Source organism: Antechinus flavipes, chromosome X (assembly GCF_016432865.1).
Source record: "Antechinus flavipes isolate AdamAnt ecotype Samford, QLD, Australia chromosome X, AdamAnt_v2, whole genome shotgun sequence".
NCBI lineage: Eukaryota > Metazoa > Chordata > Mammalia > Dasyuromorphia > Dasyuridae > Antechinus > Antechinus flavipes.
This window is the reverse complement of record NC_067404.1, coordinates 62,158,924-62,179,574: the sequence shown is the minus strand read 5'-3', so window position 1 is coordinate 62,179,574 and position 20,651 is coordinate 62,158,924. Positions and strand designations below refer to the sequence as shown.

The 20,651-nt window shown below is 45.1% G+C and overlaps 1 long non-coding RNA gene across 1 annotated transcript in view; it reads left to right on the top strand.

Annotated features, from left to right (window-relative positions):
* The first annotated feature begins 1,341 nt into the window (after nt 1–1,341).
* The window catches only part of LOC127542530 (uncharacterized), a 154,431-nt gene continuing 135,121 nt past the window's right edge, over nt 1,342–20,651 (top strand). Inside the window, exon 1 of the long non-coding RNA XR_007948711.1 lies at nt 1,342–1,436. This is a non-coding gene — a long non-coding RNA (uncharacterized LOC127542530). The remainder of the gene's footprint in view (nt 1,437–20,651) is intronic.

Sequence of the window (20,651 nt, the reverse complement as noted above, 5' to 3'; positions counted from 1 at the left end):
ATCAGGCGTGGAGCTAATTACAAAAGAAAACGTGTTCTAAAGTTGTAACCACAAAGACGTCTAGGAAAAGACCCGAAATCGGCAAATCTAAAATTCCCGATTAAGCTCGGATCGGAGTTTTTTCCCTAAAGAGGGTGATACTAAGGGAGGGGTAGCCTTTTACCATCAAGTGAAACACAACTGCCGTGTCCCTAGTTTTTTTTTTTTTTCTTTTGCACCGTAAGTTCCATAAAGTGGAACTAAATAAAAGCACTGGGCTATTGGGGGGGGGGGGTAGAGAAAGGAGAAGGGATAAGCAGTAAATTGGGAGGACCTGAGCTCATATACACCTCCCCCCGTGACCTTGAACAAGTCCTTTGCCGGCTCTGGGCCGCTGGGAACCACTCCACTGTCAAATGAGGACTAGATGTTCTCCTGGGCTTCCTCTGCACGCCAGCATCTGAGACCCGAACGATTTGGGGGAGATAAAGAGCAATTAAAGTATCTGGGAGAATCCAATGAAACGATTTGTGACGCAAGCGCCTTCGGCTTTTTCGAAGCTTGTCACCCCAACTGTTCGGTCCCCGGGTGGGGAAGCTCCTCGGCAGCAGGGAGGTTCCGTGCCCGAGCGACCCTCCTGGGCTCGCCGAGCCTTTATGAAGGGCCCGCCGACTGGCAGGCAGGCGAGAAGGGTGGCTGCCACTTCACCCCCATGGCGTTGACCCCTAGGAAAAGTTCAAAGAGCTTTCTAAAGGATTGTGAAAAAAGGGAATTGCTTTCATTTATCCTTAAAACGCTGGAGCAGGAAAGCTAGTCGTGCTCCCCTCCTAACTGAGTGTGACTTTGAGTTTTCTTTTAGATTCTCAAGAGAAAGCTTTGATTTTTCTTTTTCAAAAACAAAACAAAACAAAACAAAACAAAACGTGTGTGTGTGTGTGTGTGTGTGTGTGTGTGTGTGTGTGTGTGTGTGTAGGGAAGCAATAATGGGGGAAAATTCCTTGCCCTTCCCTTAAGCCCTTCCAAGTCAGGAAAAGAAAAGTCATTGTTTTCTACATCCCCTCTTTCAAATTCTCTCTTTGGGGGCAGAATTGGAGCAAACGCTAGTGTTTTTGAGGTGCCGTGGCTTGGAAAGTGAGGCACCCATCCGTAGGCTAGGCTCCCAAGTTTGAAAGGTCATTTTCAAACCTTTCTGGGCACAATTTTGAAAGTAACCTAGCTGCGTAATGATATTTGCACTTGCAGAAGACTGCAGCAGAGTCCCCTTATTGGTTTGAAATTCCATTAAATATATTGCAAGAGCTCCTAGGTTAAGCTTGATTTAAATTTGCATACATTTTCATATATTTAGCAGAAATAAAAGAAGGCTTGCAGCTACCAGAAAGTCATTAAGGCATTAGTTTGCCTAAGAAGACAGATCTGAAGGAAATTCGAGAAAAGGAAAAAATGAAAAAGCCAAGGTGAGCAGCTTCTTCTGAAATTCCTTTCTACAGCTAAAGATTGTCAGGCTCCTCTGGCTAGGGCTCGTTTGGGGAAAAGCAGTGAGCTAACAGGGTCGAAGCTGGGAAACGGAAAAAAAAAGTCTGTTGGGTAAAAGAAACTGATGTCTGTTGGGGTGAGACTTTCTTTCCTTTTTCTTTCCTTTCCTTTCCTTCCTCCCTCCCTTTCTTCCTCCCTCCCTCCCTTCTTCCTTCCTCCTTCTTTCCTTCCTTCTTAAAAAATAGACGCGTAATTATTGGCAGCGATTATTTACCATTCATCCCCCTCCCCTCTCCTTGAAATAGTTTCTTTTGCTCTGAAGGTTTAGCTGACGTTTTTTGTTCATGGGGTCTGTCTGTCTGTCTCTCTCTCTGTCAACTGTTAATTGTGTCTACTGTTTTGCTCTACGCGGAAGCTGTTTTGCTCGTTTGTGTTTCAACTTTTGCCTCCTGGAAAAGTGTGTGTGTGTGTGTGTGTGTGTGTGTGTGTGTGTGTGTATGTGTGTGTGTGTGTGTGCTGCGCGCGCGCTCATGTGAAGGGGGGGGGGCGCAGTTTTCCTGGGCTCTGCAAGCTTCCCACTTGTGGAAGCTCTCGAGGACCGGGTCAGGGTCACTTTAGAGGTCAGCACCTAAACCCCGGATTGCTCGGTGCTCCAGGCTTAGGGTGGAAGGTTTTCCCCCATCTCCGAAGTGTTTCTCACGGCCAAGGTATGCTCGCCCTCGGAGCTCTACTGGAAGCGTCGAGCATCTTTTGATGGACTGGCCTAGTGGGGATGATGGCGTGTCCCTCCGTACTAGGTCGGGGCTCGGCTCGCTCTCAACGTTCCAACTAGCGGCTCCCACCCGGTCCGGGGAGCCCTGCTCCAGTCGGGGCCGAGTCCCGTTTAGTCCGGTTTGCTGGTGGCGCCCCGGGGCTTCACACACACAACTCCTCTGCTTGGACGAGGGGCAGAATGACCCGAGCGGGAGGGCAGGCTTTGCCCGCCCCGCTCCCCACGCCTGGCTCCCGGGCGTAATCAGGTAGAAGACTCGCCTTTCACGGGGGCGAGGAGGAAGGCAGGACTCCCGCTCCTCAGCAGTCCGAGCCCCCAGCCAAGCGGCGTCCTCGCGGCTGCAGCCGCGACCCGGCCCCGTGACACCCTTGCACGGAAGGATTTTTTTTTTTTAATGTGCATATAGTTAAATCTTCTTGCTGTTCTAACTAATCTACTGGAGAGGGTTTCCTTGGCTTTTCCCTGTCAGTCTAACTTCCCAAGTGTAACAGATGCCGCTCTCAAGCGCTCCTCTCTGCTGCTTGTCTTTATGCAGCCTCGCATATTTCTCCCCATGATCTGGGTTTCCATAGAGAGAGGAATAAAAGGGGGACCATGGCCACAAATCCCCTGCCCCATGCAGAATAAAAGAGCCTTATTCAATAGCCGACCCCGTCTGGACATGGGAGCGAAATGAGTACACGCAAAGCTACTGTTGCAAGAATTTGTAACTTATTTTTCATCGACCGGAGTTCCCAGGCACGAAGGAGATCCGGCTCGGGAATAGGGGTCCCCTGCCCCTAGGTGTGGCCCGGTAGTCCCGGGTCTCGGCAGCTCGACCTCGGATCGTTCTTTCGGCCACCTCCCCAAGCCCCTTTCCTTCCCCCCAAACCCGGGCCAGCTAGAAGTCGCCAGAGAGGGCAGTCCCTCTTTGAAGCGGAGGAGCTGGCATTGTGTTGGGGTGCATACACCTTCCAGAATAAGCCGGGCCCGACGGCCTTGGCTCTCCAGGTCAGGGGAGTGCAGGGCACCAACTTTCTCCCCCGGCTCTATTCTCTCATTTCATCTTTCAGGACCACGATCTGGTTAATTACAGACACCACCAGCCCACCGACTCCTCCCAAGAACGGAGTGATTGTTTGGTAGGGAAGGCAGAGGCTGGGGGGGTGGGGGGAGTGATGTCCCTCTGGCTCTCGGCAACACTGGAAGCCTTCAGAATGATGGAGCTGGCGGAGTTACCTCCGGGCACCTCGGTGAAAGCCTAGGTACTCGTAGGGAACACCCCCCTCCCAGCTCCCGTGTTCCTAACCACCACCGAGCCCCTCTGCAGTCAAGAGCCAGCAAACTGAGTCGATCGCTCGTTTCCTTTGGTAGAAGGGACTGTCCGAGTGAGCCGAGCCGAGCTGGGCGGCCAAGCTCGGGCCCCAGCTGCCGCCGCCGCCGCCGCCGCTCTGCACTTCGGCCAAAGAGCCGGGCCGAGCCGGGAGGAATGTGCGGGGCCGATTCCTGTTTGTTTGTTTTTTGTTTTCCAGAGACTTAGAGGGTTCTCTTTATTCCCCCAAATCTGGAAGGGGGAGGGGGGTTAGGAAGGTGCGGCGAATTCTTGCAGGCTCAAAGCGGGTCGGATTTAATGCCGCCCGAGGAGACTCGGGGCGGCAGGAAGGGGCGCTGAGCTGTGACCTCGACATCGAACACTTCACGTACGAGCCCGATTCAGTTTCGAAATAGGGAGATGGAGACGTGGCTCCATAGGAACAAGTACCAAATTCTAGAAATGGCGGGGGGCGGGGAGGGGGGAGGCGGGAGGAATCCCAAGCGTAGAGAAACAAATGGCCAAAGGTGGAGAGAAGCCTTTCTGGTCCCGATACCCGATACATCATATATTCTTGGTGGGAAACCCAGCTGCCCGTCCGATTCTCAGCCGGACCTAGAGGCCAACGCCCCCCCTTCCCCCCCTTCCCCGGCTATCCTGTTTTAGCTTTTTACAAAGCAAACCGCGAGGGAAGGTAAGGGACTCGCAGTGTTGTGGGAAAGGGGAATTCAGGCAACAGGGGCAGACATTAGCGGATGCTGACTCAAGCGCGAGGGGTTCATTTTTTTGTAGGTCTCTTAGCTCTTCTTGAACGTGAGGAAGTGATCTGAGAAAAAGGGAGAGGACAAGGGCAAGGGGAGGGGGCTTCCGCGGCGGGAGGTGGGAGGGTGGGGAGGGAGGAATGCAGCCCACCGCGAAAACAGAATCAGAAACGGGGTAATTTAAAAAATAAAATATTCATAATGTAAGATTTAATGCAAACACACCCAAATCTGCCAGACCGCTAGCATTTGCTAGCAAAACGGGCGCTGGTTTGGAAATGACGGGGCATTGTTTGGTAATGAGCGGGTCCTGCGGGATGGTTAGAGGCTAGGGAGGCACAATAAAGAGCATCCCTGCTAAGGTAAATGCCGGGGATTCTAAGGGCTGCCTAGTCACTGGCAGCTCGCTGCTCCTCGCACTTTCTCGTCTCTGCCCACTTACTACCTTGCCATCGCCATTGTCGATGTCTGACGTTCTTTCTCCGAGGGATACAGGCAGATGTTGGGAATCGGGCGTGCATTATGCATGGCTCTCGGCTCCCCATTCTGGGGGGGGGGGTTCGGTTCATTGTAGCCGGGCGTGAAATGCTGACATTGCCTTGTACTGTAATGCAAGGGAGAATCTCTGAGAAACTCAGTTGACATCGAGACAGAGAGAGGCAGAGAGAGAGAGGGGGGGGGGGGGAGAGAGAGAGAGAGAGAGGGGGGGGGGGGGAGAGAGAGAGAGAGAGAGGAGAGAGGAGAGAGAGAGAAGAGAGAGAGAGAGAGAGAGAGAGAGAGAGAGCGCGAGAGAGAGAGCTTAATTGTGTTGACGAACTAATACTTTGCTTCAAAATTTGAACGTGGTTGTTGTTTTAAGATGACATAAACATGGCTTTAAAGCCCGCTTCGATCGGGAGAGGCCATATTATTACTGTTGTTTCTGAAAATACATTTATACATAGATATAAAATACACATTTCTTAAAGCTGCGGTGCTCAGGCACTGAGTAATTAACCGAACTGCCCACCCCTGGACCTCATCGCAGTTAACTTTCTCTTCAGGGACTGGTTTTCAGTCTGCAAAATAGTAAGGAGTTTGTTTCATTCGTTAATTGGAATTAGAGCTTTTCAGCAATCTCCGAGGAAGCCTCCCCGAAGTAAAAAGTGGGTTTACTGGGGCTAAGGATGCACCCCTCCTCCCTCTCACCTCGCTCGATTTGAATATCTAGGAGCAAGATTGAGGATCCAAGTAAGAGCTGCTTCTAGGAAAAGCTTGGTGGCAACGAACGTGCAGGTCCCCGAGCTGTGCAAGCCGCTATTTAGAAAGCCATTCAATGAGCGAACAAACGTGTAACGGATTTCAAACAAATTTCAAAATGAATCACCTAAAAACACCTACCCGTTCTCATTTGCTTTGCTTAGGAACAACTGAATCTCATCGCATCTACTAGATAATTTGGGGGGTGGAAGGACGGGCAGAGACTAATGAGACGAAGCTCGAGTTTTTTAAAAATGACACATCGGGTTGGGGACAGGCCATTTCGAAAAATCACTGGGAATCCATTGGGTTAGGAGTCCGAGGTTGCCAGCCTCAACGTTCTCTGCGGAGCTTTGGCGGTTTGGGGCGTTCTAGTGGACACACGGTCCTTGTGGGGGTTGGTTTGGTTTGGGGGCCCAAGGGTTCGACTTTCGAGCTAGGCACTGGACATTTAGTCTCGATAGAAGCGGACCAGCCGTCCGTGCACAGGACAACTACAGCCTTGAGAAAGCTCGGAGGCTCGAGAGAGCCTTGAGAAAGATCGGGAGGACTACGGGGCCGGGCACCTTCCTCCTGCTCCCCTACGTGGGCCTCGGCGTGCCGCCCGCCGGCCCCCTAGGATCAGCTCAGGTTCCCAGAGGCGCCGCCACCACCTGGGCGTCGTCAGGTTGAGCCGACCCAGCTCAGTGGCCCGGGCACCGGGGCTGCTCAGGAAGGTGCCCGCCTGGGAGGGCGGCTGAGTCCTCACGCGGAGCTCAGCGGCGGCCGGGGCCACGGCTTTGGCGAGGGCGGCTGCGGGGGGCGGGGGTCATTTCTGTGGTTCCAAATTTCAACTTTGTCTGAGGTTGGCAAGTCCCACCCGGACCACCGGCCAACCCCGCGGGAAGGGGGAGAGCGCGGCCCACATTGTTCTCGTTCTCCTGTTTCTTCTTCTTCTTTTTCTTCTTCTTCTTCTTTTTCCTACCACGCCCCCTCCTCCCCGTGACGCGCTCCGCCCCCCAGACCCCCGCCCGGAGTCAGAGACCGGGGGAGGCGAAGCCGCTCAGGTTCGCTAGAGGGGGAGGGGAAGGAAAGGGAGGGGGTGTCACCAGGACTACGTGGCTGAGCGCCGGGGCCTGTGGGGCCTCTCCATGCGGCGGCTGCGCGCCCGGCCCAGCCTCGTTTTGGCCCCGCTTTGCGCCCGGCCCAGCCTCGTTCTGGCCCCGCTTTGCGCCCGCGCCTCCCTAATTCCGCTCGGCGTGAGAAGCGAGTCCTCTCCTCGCCCTCCCTCAGCCTCGGCCTTTGGCGGGAGTTTTTCTCAGGGCGCGGAAGGGTTAAGCCGCCTCCGGTCAAAGAGGAGCTGGAGCGAGGCCCGGCTTTTAACCTGCCTAATCCTCGGGGGTTGGAAGAGCCCCACGCTCTCGGCTTGGAACAATAGTCCTCGGGCCCTCCCCACCTGGAGCCTGAGGAAAAAAGCCGGGGGAGGGGGGAACAATACGGCTCCCGCCCCTCCCTGCCCCCCTCGGGCCCCACCCCTCACTCCCACTCGCGGGCCGCGGCCTCGGCTCTTTGGGTCGGCCCGAGGCCCCAGGTGAACAGCAACAGAGGCTGCAGAGCTTTTAGGGAAGGGCCCTCAGAGGTCACCCATTTGGGGTTGGAAGGCACCTAAGTGAGAAGCTATCTAGTTCCTTGCCTCTCCCCCACCTCCCGACCCTGGAGGAAACAGGGCCAGGGTGGATAATAAGTGACAAGCTAGAGGCACACGGGGAGTAAGAAAACGGCAGAGCCGAATTCGAACTCAGATTAACTGACTCCAAGCTGGGCACTGCACGTAACCAGTCCCTCCTCTTTGACCGACTGGAAAACCGAGGCCTGGAGAGGTGGAGTGACTTCTGGAAGTCACGCAGCCGGTAAGAAGTCACGTGAAAGTCAGTAAGGACTGTTAGGAAGAGCACCCTTTTGGCCAGCCTTCATTCACTTTTCTCCTTATTCGATTCACAGACTTTTTAAAGGAGCTTCTGGTAGCCCCCTTCTGCTAGCTACTTCTGTTAGCTACTGCTAGTAGTTGCATCAGGCGTTGGGCTTGGCATTGAAGCTGCAAAACAAAATCAGGAATCCCAGCCCCAGAGGACTTTTTATTCTGTGGAGAGAACCCTCTCCCAACCCCCACCCCCATGCATGTGTATGTTTATGTGCCCATGTCTGTGTACACAGACACGTGTATATACATCTATATCCAAATGATACAAAATACTTTCAAAGTACATAGGATGGGACTGGACCTAGGGATTCTCTAGGGGTAGGGAATTCCCAGAAGAGGAAACTCCCAAGGCAGACTGGCACCCAGTATGCCATTTCCTACGATCATAATCTGGGGAGGAGGGGAAAGAAAGAAATATTGAGTTATATAGTGGCCTACAATGTGCCAGACACTGTGCTAAGGGATTTGCAAATATTTCACTTGAGACAATGTGGAGGTTAAATGACTTGTTCCCGATCACACTGCCACTATGTATCAGAAATAGATTTGAACCCATGGCTTCCTGGGTTTAAGTCTCACTCTGTCCACCAGATAATTTGTTGCAGGGGAAAGGGTTCAGCACGAGGTGCGCTGGGAAAGACTTGGTCTTAGGAAATGGTGCTGGACAGGAGCTAGGAGGTGCATGGATGTGAGAAGGAAATGCATTCTCAGAGTTAGGTGCAACCTAGATTAAGACAGGGAGGGGGGATGAGGACTGTGTTTTGTGACTCTGGGTCTCACTAGATGACCTCTTAGGTCCCTTTCAGTTCATCATTCTTTTAACTCCCAACCCAGTGCTCTTTGCAAGGTGCTCGCACAGTCCTAGTTCCTTTGTTAAATTGTACATGTATGTAGCTAGTCCTTAAGGGACGTACTTTGAAACAATCCTGTGAGTTAGTTGATGCAAGAAATCTTGTTCATGGTTTATTTATGGGAGATGAGGAAATTGAAGCTCAGAGCTAAAATGGCCGTCACAAAGCCAGGAAGTGACCCAAGAGAGTCTCCCAAACTTCAAGCCTGGCGCTCATTATGAGATGGTGCTGCAAGTGTGTGGTGGTGAATTTATGGGCCTGGACCAGAGCATCACTGAAGAATAATCCTACTTAAGTATGAATTGCTTTCAAGAAGGAGATACAATTTAATATTATAGTTTGGGATCATGCGGGTTTACTTTAATCTGGCCAAGTCAACTAAAAACTTATCAACATTTCTATAACGTCTATAACTTTGTAGATTTAATGGCATTTATCCTCAACTGATCTTTGAGTCAGTGGAGGAGAAAATAGTTTCAATTCTTCTTTGTGTACAGTTGTCTTTTCACATATATTCTCTCTATTCTGATTGTAGTCTTGGCTCCTATAAATTTTTCTCTAAAGGACTAGAGTTTTTCTACAATCCTGAAATCTAGAAACTTTTGGAAAGAGGAAAAATCTTCCCAATCCCATGAGAAATTTAAAGGAGAAAAATTTCCTAAAACATAACCCCCAACCTTTTGATGTATTTATAAGCATTCTCCATTTTCACTTCATTCTTTCTGAAGAATCCTCCAGAAATAATGGAATGAAACAATTTAATAGTTCATCTTTTCATATTAAAAAAACATCAGATATGGTAAATATGAAACAAGACCGAATAATCGGATAGGCAAGTTTGAAAGGCCGTACAAAAGTTTAGAAAAGAAGGACGAGAAGTGGAAGTCAGCCCTCATGGGCCTTTAAAGTATTCATCTTGAAATCACTCTTCCAACCAGTCTTCCTTTTAAATAAACATCATCTCTGCTGGAAGGATCATCATGGTGCTTACTTTTGGAGGTGATTGTTAGAAGTAAATAATGCTCACAAGATCATTGGTCGCTGATGAATAGCGAGATTTGGTGGCAAAAGAGGATTTAAAATATTTCTAACCTACTAGTGTGCTGCTTTCAGGATGCATTTTGAGTATTTCTGATTTTTTCTTTTTGCAGACTGTTTTGAAATTACTAGTCGTGTGTGTTATATAAGTAGATTGCAAGTAAACCTAGTGAATTAAGATGATTCTCTATCAGTTTAATTTATGTTTTATAGTTAGTTTTAGCCTTCTGATTTGATTGCCTTAGTAATGTGAATTGCCTACAGCTGCTGATGATACAGCTTTAATTCTGTTTTAAAGGTCATGTAAACATGTGCCTGTAGCATAAGGAATGCAAATTCAATTCCCTTTTAATGTTTCCTCACATTCACTTTGCAGTCTTCACCTAGAAAATTAGCGGGATTTAATATGAAACTGTTTTAATGTTATGATTTCATTAAAATCCCCTTCACTTTCCTTTTTGCAGGGCAAAGAAGTCTTCTCAGACAGTGTATCACATAGCTCATGACACATGTAATACCATTTGCTGTCGAAACAGAAAAAGGGTTTTGTTAAAATTGCTTGACTTTTTAGTTACTTTCCTTAATAAAGACAGACTTCATTCTAGGCATCGGATAGCTGCAGGTAAACAGTAGATACATAAATACTAGTGAAGCTAGCGAGACTCAATATTACAGTGTTAAGAGCATGTGCAAGGGTGAGGTTAGCAGGCTTTTCTATTCAGTTAAAATATTGAAAGTGAACCGGGGAGAGGATATGTTAACTGGGAAATTTATTTACAACAAGCTTGGCATATGCATGTTCCAAATTGGCATGGATAGAAGCTGCATTAAGGCCCCTGGGTGCTGAGGCTTAAATAGAAATTGTTGTGCAGAGAGGTAACTTGAAAATATTCTTTAAAAACAGTAAGCCCTTGAGATTAGTGGGTGAGTAGGAATCTGTATTATGTCAAAACTTTTTTTAATTGCCAAAAAGTTGGATAAATCAGTAGATTCTACATGTTAGTAGACAAGGTGGGGCATTTGTGGGATGAATGGGGAGGAGGGAGTCAACCACATAAGCTGACGTGAAATGGAACTTGCCTGTAGAGCTCGATTTCAATTTTGTAGTAGCATAATTGGCAGTACCCTGTTTTAGGGTTTCTATCTTTGCCATGCACATTTTCTCCAAGCCAAAGCTTGTGTACACTGAGCTTCAGCTGGGGGGCATCCTTTCATATATATCTCTTCCCACAAATTGGATTGGACAAGAGATAAGAGCATTAAAAAAAAAAAAAAGAAAGGAAGGAGGTTCATTGGTTAGCGATTCGGGTACCAACAACAACAATTCATTTAGAAGATGAAGTCTGAATCACTTAAGATCAGTCCAAAAATGCAATTTTATTTGATATCCAGGAGCAGTGATTTGAAAAGCTTAGCCTTTTCAACTCTGAAAGATGGCCACTGTGCTTGTAATGAGAAACTTTTTCATATTTTATTCTGCCCAGGGATGGTCATAGATTCATGGATATCCATTTATCTAAAGAGCTCTGTTGGTGTTCCCAGCAAACAATCTGTAAGCTAAACATATTTTAAATTCTAATGGAAGCTTTGGCTCTAGCTTGCCGCTCACGTTTGTCAAGAATTTGTTCTTTCCCTTTTCTTTTTAGCAGTGGAAAGCGGCACACAAAGAGTATCTTCCAAAAATGGAGCAAAGGGTGCGTTTGCTTGGAGTCTTCTCCATAATCATATAGCATTGTCAGGATTGTTGGCCCTTGAATGTCAGCAGAAGTGGCTTCCGTGTACAAGTAAAAGCGGCCTCTCTGGAGATGAGGCTACCAGTGTGTTGGCAAGTACAGCTTTGTTAGCTTTCCCCCCCATTTGCTGTTCAGTTTGACTTAGAACATTAACAAAACAGATAGGAATTTGTATTTTAGAAAATCAATGCTTATTTGTCCTCAGAACGATAGCAGCACCTGTGAAAGCCATCTTATGCACCGATAGCAGAATTTCAAAATATGATCGGCCTTTCATTAGAGACCTTTAGATGCTGGCAACACTATTTTCTTGCTCAAGGCAAATCTAATGTGATGTACAGAATGTCTTCATTTTTGTTCTTTGACAAAGATTAGCGTGTAAATGTCCACCTTCCCAGGATGACTTTAAATGGTCAAAATTATAGAGATTTTGCTTGCAAAATGTCCTTTCAAAAAGAGATGAACAGTGCTTGCTTCGGCAGCACATGTACTAAAAAGAAACGAACAATAAGCAGTATTGAACTTGTCCAAACAAGATTCCTGCTTTGAGAGTCTCCGTATATTGCTTCCGATCAGAGGGAGCGGCTGCCCAGCCATTTGCTTGTGTGCACTGGATGTCACTGTCCTCCGATGATGCTCCATCTATAGGTGTCAGTTTCAATGTAGGTGCATATTTTCCTTTGATGGCCATTATCCTGTCAAAAAGATACCAAGATACTACTCACAGTTGGAAATTAGATATTGCATGACAGCTTTATATGCAGCAGCAAAGAACACTGTGTGTGTGTGTGTGTCTGTGTGTGTGTGTGTGTGTGTGTGTGTGTGTGTGTGAGAGAGAGAGAGAGAGAGAGAGAGAGAGAGAGAGAGGGGAAGAGAAGGGAAGAGAAGGGAAGAGAAGAGATAAGGAGGAGGGAGGGTGAGTGGGAAGAGAGAGAAACTGGGGTCTCAGAAAAATACTTGACCTCAAGCAGCTTAACTAAATGTATTATGAAAGTGTAAAAGAAAACCAACTTGCATTCACATCCATTCTAGGAATGCTGCAATTCACTTTCAAGACGTTTCATTGCCAGGACTTTTTGTAAATTGTATATGGATATATTCTGAATACAACCCTGAGTGCTCTTTAATGAAGTTAAACTTTCAATCATCCATTTCCAACTTCCTTGAATTGTTATTTTTTTTCATCAATTTATAGTCCCTATAGGGTAGTCCCTATATATATATATATATATATATATATATTATATATATATATATATATATATATATATATATATATATATATATATATATTATATATATATATGTGTGTGTGTGTGTGTGTATATGTGTATATATGTATATATATGTGTGTATATATATAATATATGTATATATATATATATATATATATCTTTCTGTTTGTGTTTTGGAGAATGAGTAATTTGCACAAAAATGTAATTCTTAGAGAAATGGTCCATTGTGGATTTTTATTAATGTTGTACACTTCATCAAATGCCTCACATAAAAGAGACTTAAATAATTTTATTAAATTAAAAAAAGGCATTGAAAAACACCCCTGGTAATTTCTTATCAAATAATTACTTTATATTGTAATACAGATACTGACTCTTTCGACATGTCTATTCAGAGAAAGTTTATATATTTCCTGAAAATCAGCTTCATTAAAACAACTCGGAAAAGCACCATTTGCTTGAAACACTGAAGCTCACTTATACATTTCCTAATAATGTATGTTCTCGGATGTTCCACTATGTATTTTTCTTCCTTATCTTATATCTGAAGTTCTATTTCCAACCCCTCCACCCTGTGTATTTGATCATTTCTTCAAGTCCCTTGGCTGAACCAATCTCTTTTCATGCAGAGGATAAAAAGAGAAGAACTTCAAAGTGGGTTCAGGTAATTAACAGCTGAGGGGAATAGAATCTAAACCATAGGCCCTGCTTTGCACCCAGGTCTGCTCCCGGAGCCAGCCGGCAAGGGAGTGCCTATTCCCTATAGCATCCAAACCTGCTTCCTCTGAACAGCTTGGCTAGGCCGCCAGTTATCACATCTGCATTTCAAACACCGTGTCTCTGGCATTAATTATTAATTAGCCTACAGTCACCCCAGAGGATTCAAGTTTCAGTCTGCACATACTTATTCATTGACCTCTATCTTAGTTTTTGTTGGAAAAAAAAAGCCAGAATGCTTAATAATTTCCTTTCTCTCAGACCCTCTGTTTCAGCTTCATGGAAGGAAAACAGTATATTTTCATAGTGGGAAATATAAGTCACAGGGCTATACCCAAATTTATTTAGAATCAAATGCTCAAAGGTTGATGGTGATAGTAGTGGGGAATTGCAGATGGAGAAACTTGCAGAATGATTTATAGGCAGTACTGAGTACATGGAAGTATTTTTATGCTTAAGAAATTGCTTTACTGTGGCATCTCCAAACTAGAAGATGAGATGATGACACAAACCAAATGTCTTTTAGTACCCAGTTGGGTAAATGCCATTCCAGAGCTTATAAAGATAACCACAGCTCATCTGTGGATCATTTATCCAATCAACAAAAGCAGCGATGGCCGTATCTGAAAGAAAACACGGCTGGCAGTTATCAGCGGCACCAAATGTGGAGAGTTTATTGACGGGGAGGTAAACCTTTTAAACCAGCGATAGTTCAACAGGTGAACTTTGAAACTCCATTATCATACTATTTTTGCCAAATCTTTGCCTTTAAACAAAAGTGACTTGCCTGTGCTGCTTTCAAAGGGCTTTCCTGGTTTAAGGCGTCCAGGCTTAAGTGGCCAGAATGGGATTAAAAGTCAGGTCTTCTCATTTCATGTACGGTTTGGTAACTAACAGGCTTCAGACCCATTGGTGAATTGGGGCACTTTTACCCCAAGCTTGTGAAGACTTTCCCTGGTGAAATGGGCGCATGAAAACAATTTGTTTCAATGGTGAGGAAGGCAGCTGAAGCAGGCACTGTAGAACATGTGGTTAGGCATCAAAGATGCTAAGGTCATCCACTGTATCCCGGGCAATTACCGGCCGTCCTAACTTTTGTCCTGCCACTAGACTTTGATTGATGACTCTGACTTTGTACAGCTCTGCTTCACTGAAATCGAACTTACAGGAGAGTCAAGACATCACTCGGTGATGTGAGTCCTCTCAGAAATGAAGGAGAAGCAACAACTTTCCGTCTCCCAACCTCTAACAATTCAAGGCCCGAGGACAGATTCTTATGCTCTTTCCTCACTTTTGAAAACTCCATACATGGGAATTGTCATTGCTCTGTACTTGGGAGCTGTAGCTCCTCCTCAGCTTAAAGCTTTTCATCCTGGAGATCTTGTCCCTGTTCAGGAATTCCTCTCCCTCTCCCCGGCCCTCTACCAGTAGAAGTGTTGCTGCTCTTCCATTCCAGTTACTGAAGATGCAGCCAGATGACCACTGCTGGAGCCCTCATGGGAGCTTCTCCCTTCCCGTGATACTCCGTAGGAGCTACAGCACCCCATACTCCAGCCTCTGAAGGAACTCACATAGGACAAGAGGAGAGGGAAAACTTGGCTCTGTCTGCTTGGGCTGGGAAAGATGAGTTTGAACTAAGAACCCAGAATACATTTTTCCCATAGGCATCGTGGTATGGTGGCTAGAGGACTGGGCTTGAGGTCACTGAGACATAGATTTGCATCCTTCCTCAAACACATACCAGTTCTATGACCTTGGGCAAGTCACTTAAACTTTCTGTGCCTCAGTTTTCCCATATGTAAAATGAGCATGATGATAAAAGCACCTACCTCATGAGGTTGTAGAAACGATTAAATATAAAATACTTTGTACACCTTCAAGTGTGATAAAATTAATGTGAGTTATTTTACTACTTTCATAATAGGGATGTGATGGTACATGATGATTATATTTTAACCATACTAGAATAGGATAATCAGAATTATAGAGAAGTGCTGGAAGACTGGCATTTGGTAGGTGTTTTAATGGTCAGAAGTAGATGTGGATTCTAGACACGTAAACTTGACACTGATGACACTGATAAAAGGTCTGCGTCATAATATGACATGGATGGGTTGTGAACTGGGCCATTGGAGAGAGTACTCACTGTGAAGAGAGCACAGAGCCGTGGGAATATCAAAGCATATTATGAAAACGGAGTATGTGAGCACTATGAGCCCAGAGCAGTAACCATTAGGAGCTAGCTGGTCATACCTAATTAAGCTCCTATCCTTTTTGGACCATATACTCTGCGGTACGTGGAGATCAGCGAAGCGCTTTCAAAAGTTTCTCATGATGTCCAGATGGAAAAGATGGAGAAATGTGGTCTGGCTGCTAGAAAGTACAGTGAGGGTGACTGAGAATCAGCCAAACAACTGTCCTCAAACAGTACTGATCGATGGATTGACGCTGATTTTTTTAAAACCTGGACAGCATTTCTAATAATATGTTTGGAGGTCATCGTTGTTGGCTGACTTTGCAGTCAGGAAGATGGGTTTGGGGACTAATGTCTGCTAGTTGGCTGGTAACAGCTGAGTCACTTCACCTTCTAAGCTTCCCTTTCCTCAGCTTTTAATGGGGCTAATCCCTGTAGTATACCCACCTCCCAGGCTTGTTGTAAGACTTCTTTGAGGTGATGTCTCTAATGCATCTGGAGTACTTTTAATGAAAGACTTTGAAAACTCTCTCATGGAAATCAACATATAACAGTTTTCTAATCTAATCTCCTAGGCTAGTACACAATTCCAAAAAGCATGACTGACTAGCTCCTAGTAATTAATGCAAATTTCAAAGCATTATGTATCTATTGTTGTTATTGTAATCTTTATTATAATTATCATTTTGTCCTCATCTTTTTGATGGTGTTCAGACAGAAATGATAGTAGGACAAATCACATTTTCTTATTGTTCTTTTATAGTTAATGTTCTATAGACTATTGTACCGGTATATACAATAACTGCTTTGTACACTTGAATAAAGTATTAACATTTAATTGTATCTTCTTTGAATTTTCTGAAAACATCTTTGCTCAAGCTCCAGGAGCAGATAGGATGACAGGGTTGATGTGGACCTCATCCTCTAAAATTACTCCTTCCACTTCCTAAGTACCTCCCATAAGGCTATTCACATATTCTTTTTCCCTATTAGCATGAGAGCTCCTTGAGGTCAGGGACTGTTTTTGTGTGTATTTTCCTTTAGCATAGTGTCTGACACATAGTAAATGCTTAATAAATGTTTGTTGATTGCTTGCTTGATTAATCCCTTTTTTTGAATGATTTTGACTTCTTTTGCTCACTTTCTACATTTTGAAATCATTTTATCCTCTATAATTTGGAGATTATGACTTTTGGAGACGTGCCACTTATTTGAAATGGTCATAAGGTTTTATGCGTCATTGTTATGGCTGGGTGACTAACAAGGCAATGTTGAGGTGTGTATTTGTAGAATAGGTATTTCTTGTCTGTCAATCCATCAAAGATAAGCTTCTAAAAATATTTCTGTACGTCAGAGTATGTCTTGCTAGGTATTTGGTAGGGGCTAAATGTTTGCAGCTGCAGTGATGAGAATAGTTTCCATTGATTCTTTACCCAATTTCTTCCGATCATTAAGTCCAGGTACCTTAAGTATAACCCTTCTCTAATTTCTGGTGGTGAAGATGTGGTCATGAATTGCTCTTATAAACTTCTGTTTGTGTCAGTAAATCCACACGACTCAACCATATGTCCATGTTTCTTTGTTGACATATTATTGGTTAAGTTCATATGACTGTTACCCACAGGGGGACTTTTGAAACTCTTGTCTTAGCCAGTCCATAGATTTCATCTGGAGGTAAAATATTTTCGGTTACATTGGACAAATCCCATAGTATGTTCTTCTCATCAGACTTGACTGTTGCTTTCTGCGAGAATATTTCTGTATGTTTTTGCACTAATGTCCTGGTCTTGCTTTCTTGTTGGTCTTGCTTTGGAGGATAGATTGAATGTGGAGAGGATTCTTATCGTCTTTGTTAATCATCATGATTAGGACCTTTTCTGTTCAGTGTTTTAGTTGGCGACTTCATCAAAAATTCGGAGTCTTACTTAGGAGTTATAGAAATGATAAAAATCTGAGAGGGCCAGAAGGTTGTCTTTAGGCTAGCTAGTAGCATCTGTTTGTTTTTAAATTGGGCTGCAAATTCATTTATTTGATTAATGCTTAATAAGCTGCTCTCACGTGTAGAACTTTGCTAGGTGCTAGAGGAGATACAAAGTTTAGACAAAAATGATCTTCTCTGTTTTAAGGAGTTTTGAGATTCATCAACAACATTCAAGTGCAAGGGAGGGGTGGGAAGGAGTGGTCTGGTAGATGACATGGAATGCTGGACTTGAGCTGTGTGGCCCTGGGCAAGTCACTTAACTTCTCTGAGCCTCAGTTTTCTCATCTTTAAAATGGAGAGGCTAATAACACTAGTAGTAGTAACCTTCCAAGACTGTTATGAGGCTCCAGTAAGATCATACCTGGAAATTCCTTGCAAAATGTTCAAATGATACATATGGGTCAGTTATATGAGACATTGTGGCATGTAGCAAACAAAGATTTTCCCCCAAAAGGATTAATGCTGAGGTAAATCACTTTGGGGAAGTGAGTTTAATAAGTTTAAATGTCCCACGATTACAGGGGATGGATTGAGTTTGCTTGAGCTTTACCTGGGACTCAGGGAAAAGGTATATGTCAGCTTGACAAGGAGAACCATGAATGAGCTGTAAGTTTGGGAATTGAGGGTTGTGCTAGTAGTGAGCAGGAGAAGGGGCAGAGGAGATCAGAAGTGGGGATCATTGGGGCTGGGCTTATTTCCTTCTCTGAAATGGCCCTGCCTTTCTGGGACAGCAGGAACTAGCTCGTGACGTGGCCAAAGAGGAGGGGCAGAGAGCCAGAGGGGTGGCAAAAGAAGGCTTGGGTCCAGGTTGGAAGCAGTAGTCAGACACTCCAGAGCATCTTCCTGGGAAGTTTGCTTGCAAAATGGCACCGTTTAGTGGGCACTGAAAGGTCTCCAAAGAAGCCCGCTATTTGAAGTGGATATTGAGCCCAGCCTCTGGAAGAGGTTCAGGCTCTCTCAAAGCATTTTCTAGGCCCTCCTGCCTCAAGTCCTCTGAAGCAGTGCTTTAACTGCAGATTGGATGGGGGTGTCTATATATCGTTTTTTCCTGGTGTAGGGCCTAAGGGCTTTTAGCGGGGCATTCTCCTGGGGAGCTGACAGCTACTTGCTAATAATTTCAGATGATGCGTTGGTTAAGTCTAATCATTTACATTTTTATGCGTTGTGGTATGCTTTTGTAAGTCATGCTAACTCTTGGGCTGGGTTTTGGTTAGTCAGATGTCTTGGGCTTTTTTCTCTCTTTCAGAAATATAAGGTTTCTTTGGGTTAGCTCTCTTCTTTTCCTCCTTTCTCTTTCATCAGCTTTAATAAAAAGCAATATGTTAAGCAAAAAAAGTACTAAGGTTTTCATCTGTATGTGCTTCAAAATAGATTGTTGATACCTTTTGGTTTTACATCATTGCCACTCAAGGATGTCTCTGTATCTCCCCTGCCATTGAGAAACTTCAGTTATTTCTGGTGGGGGAGGAGCCAGTTCTCCTGTCCCACCCTTACCTTTGCCCAGCCAAGAGAAGGAGGCGGAGGGGTCAGACCAGTCTCGGCCTGCTAGCCAGGTTGACCGGGGCTGTCGAATAGGATGTGCCCGGACAGTCCATCCAGCGGCAGGAGGAGCATGCTTGCTTCCAAAACACATCGGTCTGGACTCTTCAATGGATTAGGATTAGAGGAAGCCTTATGAGCCCAGGGGTATACTGGTTGGTGCAGCTCTAGGTTACTTGAATTTCTAGCAGTGTGCAGGGCAAATGTGAACCTTGGGCCTCCAACCCTGTGCCAGCATGTCCAGATGTGTTGGTGGTCTCAAATGGCTGCACTGGTTATTTGAGCTTCTTTGTGTCTAAAAGAACCTGGTCATGTTAGATACGGCTGCCCCAACCCTGACAAGTATGGCACATCCCTAGCTGCTATCTCAAATTGCTACCATTGGCGTCCTGTGGGACTACATGTTCCAGCCTTCAGGGAAGGGTCCCCTTTTCCTTCTTGTGTCACTTTCTCCAAGCATGGGAGAAGGGGATTATATAAGGCATTGATACTGGCTGCCTTGTTTCTAGCCTAAAGAAAAAGAGTTTCCATATTCTAACAGGGTTTATCCCCTGATGTATACAGAATGCATGACTGCCTCCACTCTGAGATTTTGCAGAAATTAAGAAAGCCCCTGCAAGAATATTATTGTACCCCTCAACCAGCTTCATTCCTTTGGGACAAACATCTTAAAATATTCCAGAGAGGGATGCCATTCTGCCATCATTAACCACCGATGTCTTAGAGTATATTAATTTAGGACTATGTGAGAACCCTGAGGAGTCGGGTCTGAGAGGAGGTCTTTAGACAGGCAGACAGAAAGTAGCATGAGGGTGCCTGGGGCCTGTTGTGGGGGAGGAGACACTACCTTGAGGGGAAAAGGCGTCAAAGGGGAGATCAGAGTCCTGAAGACTTAATGTATGTGAATGTAGGTGATGTTGGATTAGATCTGAGGTGCCTTCTAGCTACAACAGTGTGATTCAGTAATCCTACAGCCTTAGTGGGAGTAGAGAGATGTTTATCCATGCAATGAATCTGGTAGGGTCACATTCATAGGGGCTTTCTCCAAATGACAGCCTAGTGCAGTCATCCCTTCTGTCTCTTTGTACAACAGCTTGTAGGCCTTGGTTAAAATAGTATTGAAGTGATTTCCCCTGATCTCGAAGCTAGCTCTTTTAGATGCCACATCCATTAATTTTATTTTCTCTTTCAGTTAATTCTGCAAAAAGTAACATAAGAGAAGAAAAGGGGAATGGAGGACCCATCCAGAAGTGACAGTGGCATGAAAACGAGATCAATGAAACAAAAAATTTTAAGGGGCACAGTGCTGAAAACTTTGGTACTTTTCTCTAAACTTGTTTACATTTTTAAAATGGACTTAGCACAGTGCCTGGCACATGATAGACATTTAAGAAATGATCACTGACTTTCTAAGTAGGCTTTTATCTTCTCAGGAAGATTATATTTACCTTCCTTTTCCCACTCCTGGTTTTTTCCTAGTATTTGATTTTGTGTCTCTAATAATTTGTATTGTAATTAATTGGAATATTATTGTATATACCCACTGACGTTCTTTTCTTATGTGTCATTGTAGTTTGAGGTGACTTTGGGTTCTCAGAGAACTATCAGTTCTCAGCTTAGCAACAAGACTTTGTCCTCTAAGGACCCACCTAAGTGTTAAAACATTTGTTATCTTGTTGACCAGTGAATAATTAATTTTCCCCTGAAGTAATTCATGAAGACAATTTACTATGGTATGGGAGGTTATGATCTCTATTTGTGGCGGGAGTAGTAAGAAATAGAACAAGAAAGATAGATGGGGGCCAAAATATAAAGGGCTTCGAATGCCAGGTTAAGGAGCATATTGGTAGGGTGCTGGGAAGCCATTAAAAAAGTTGTGAACATA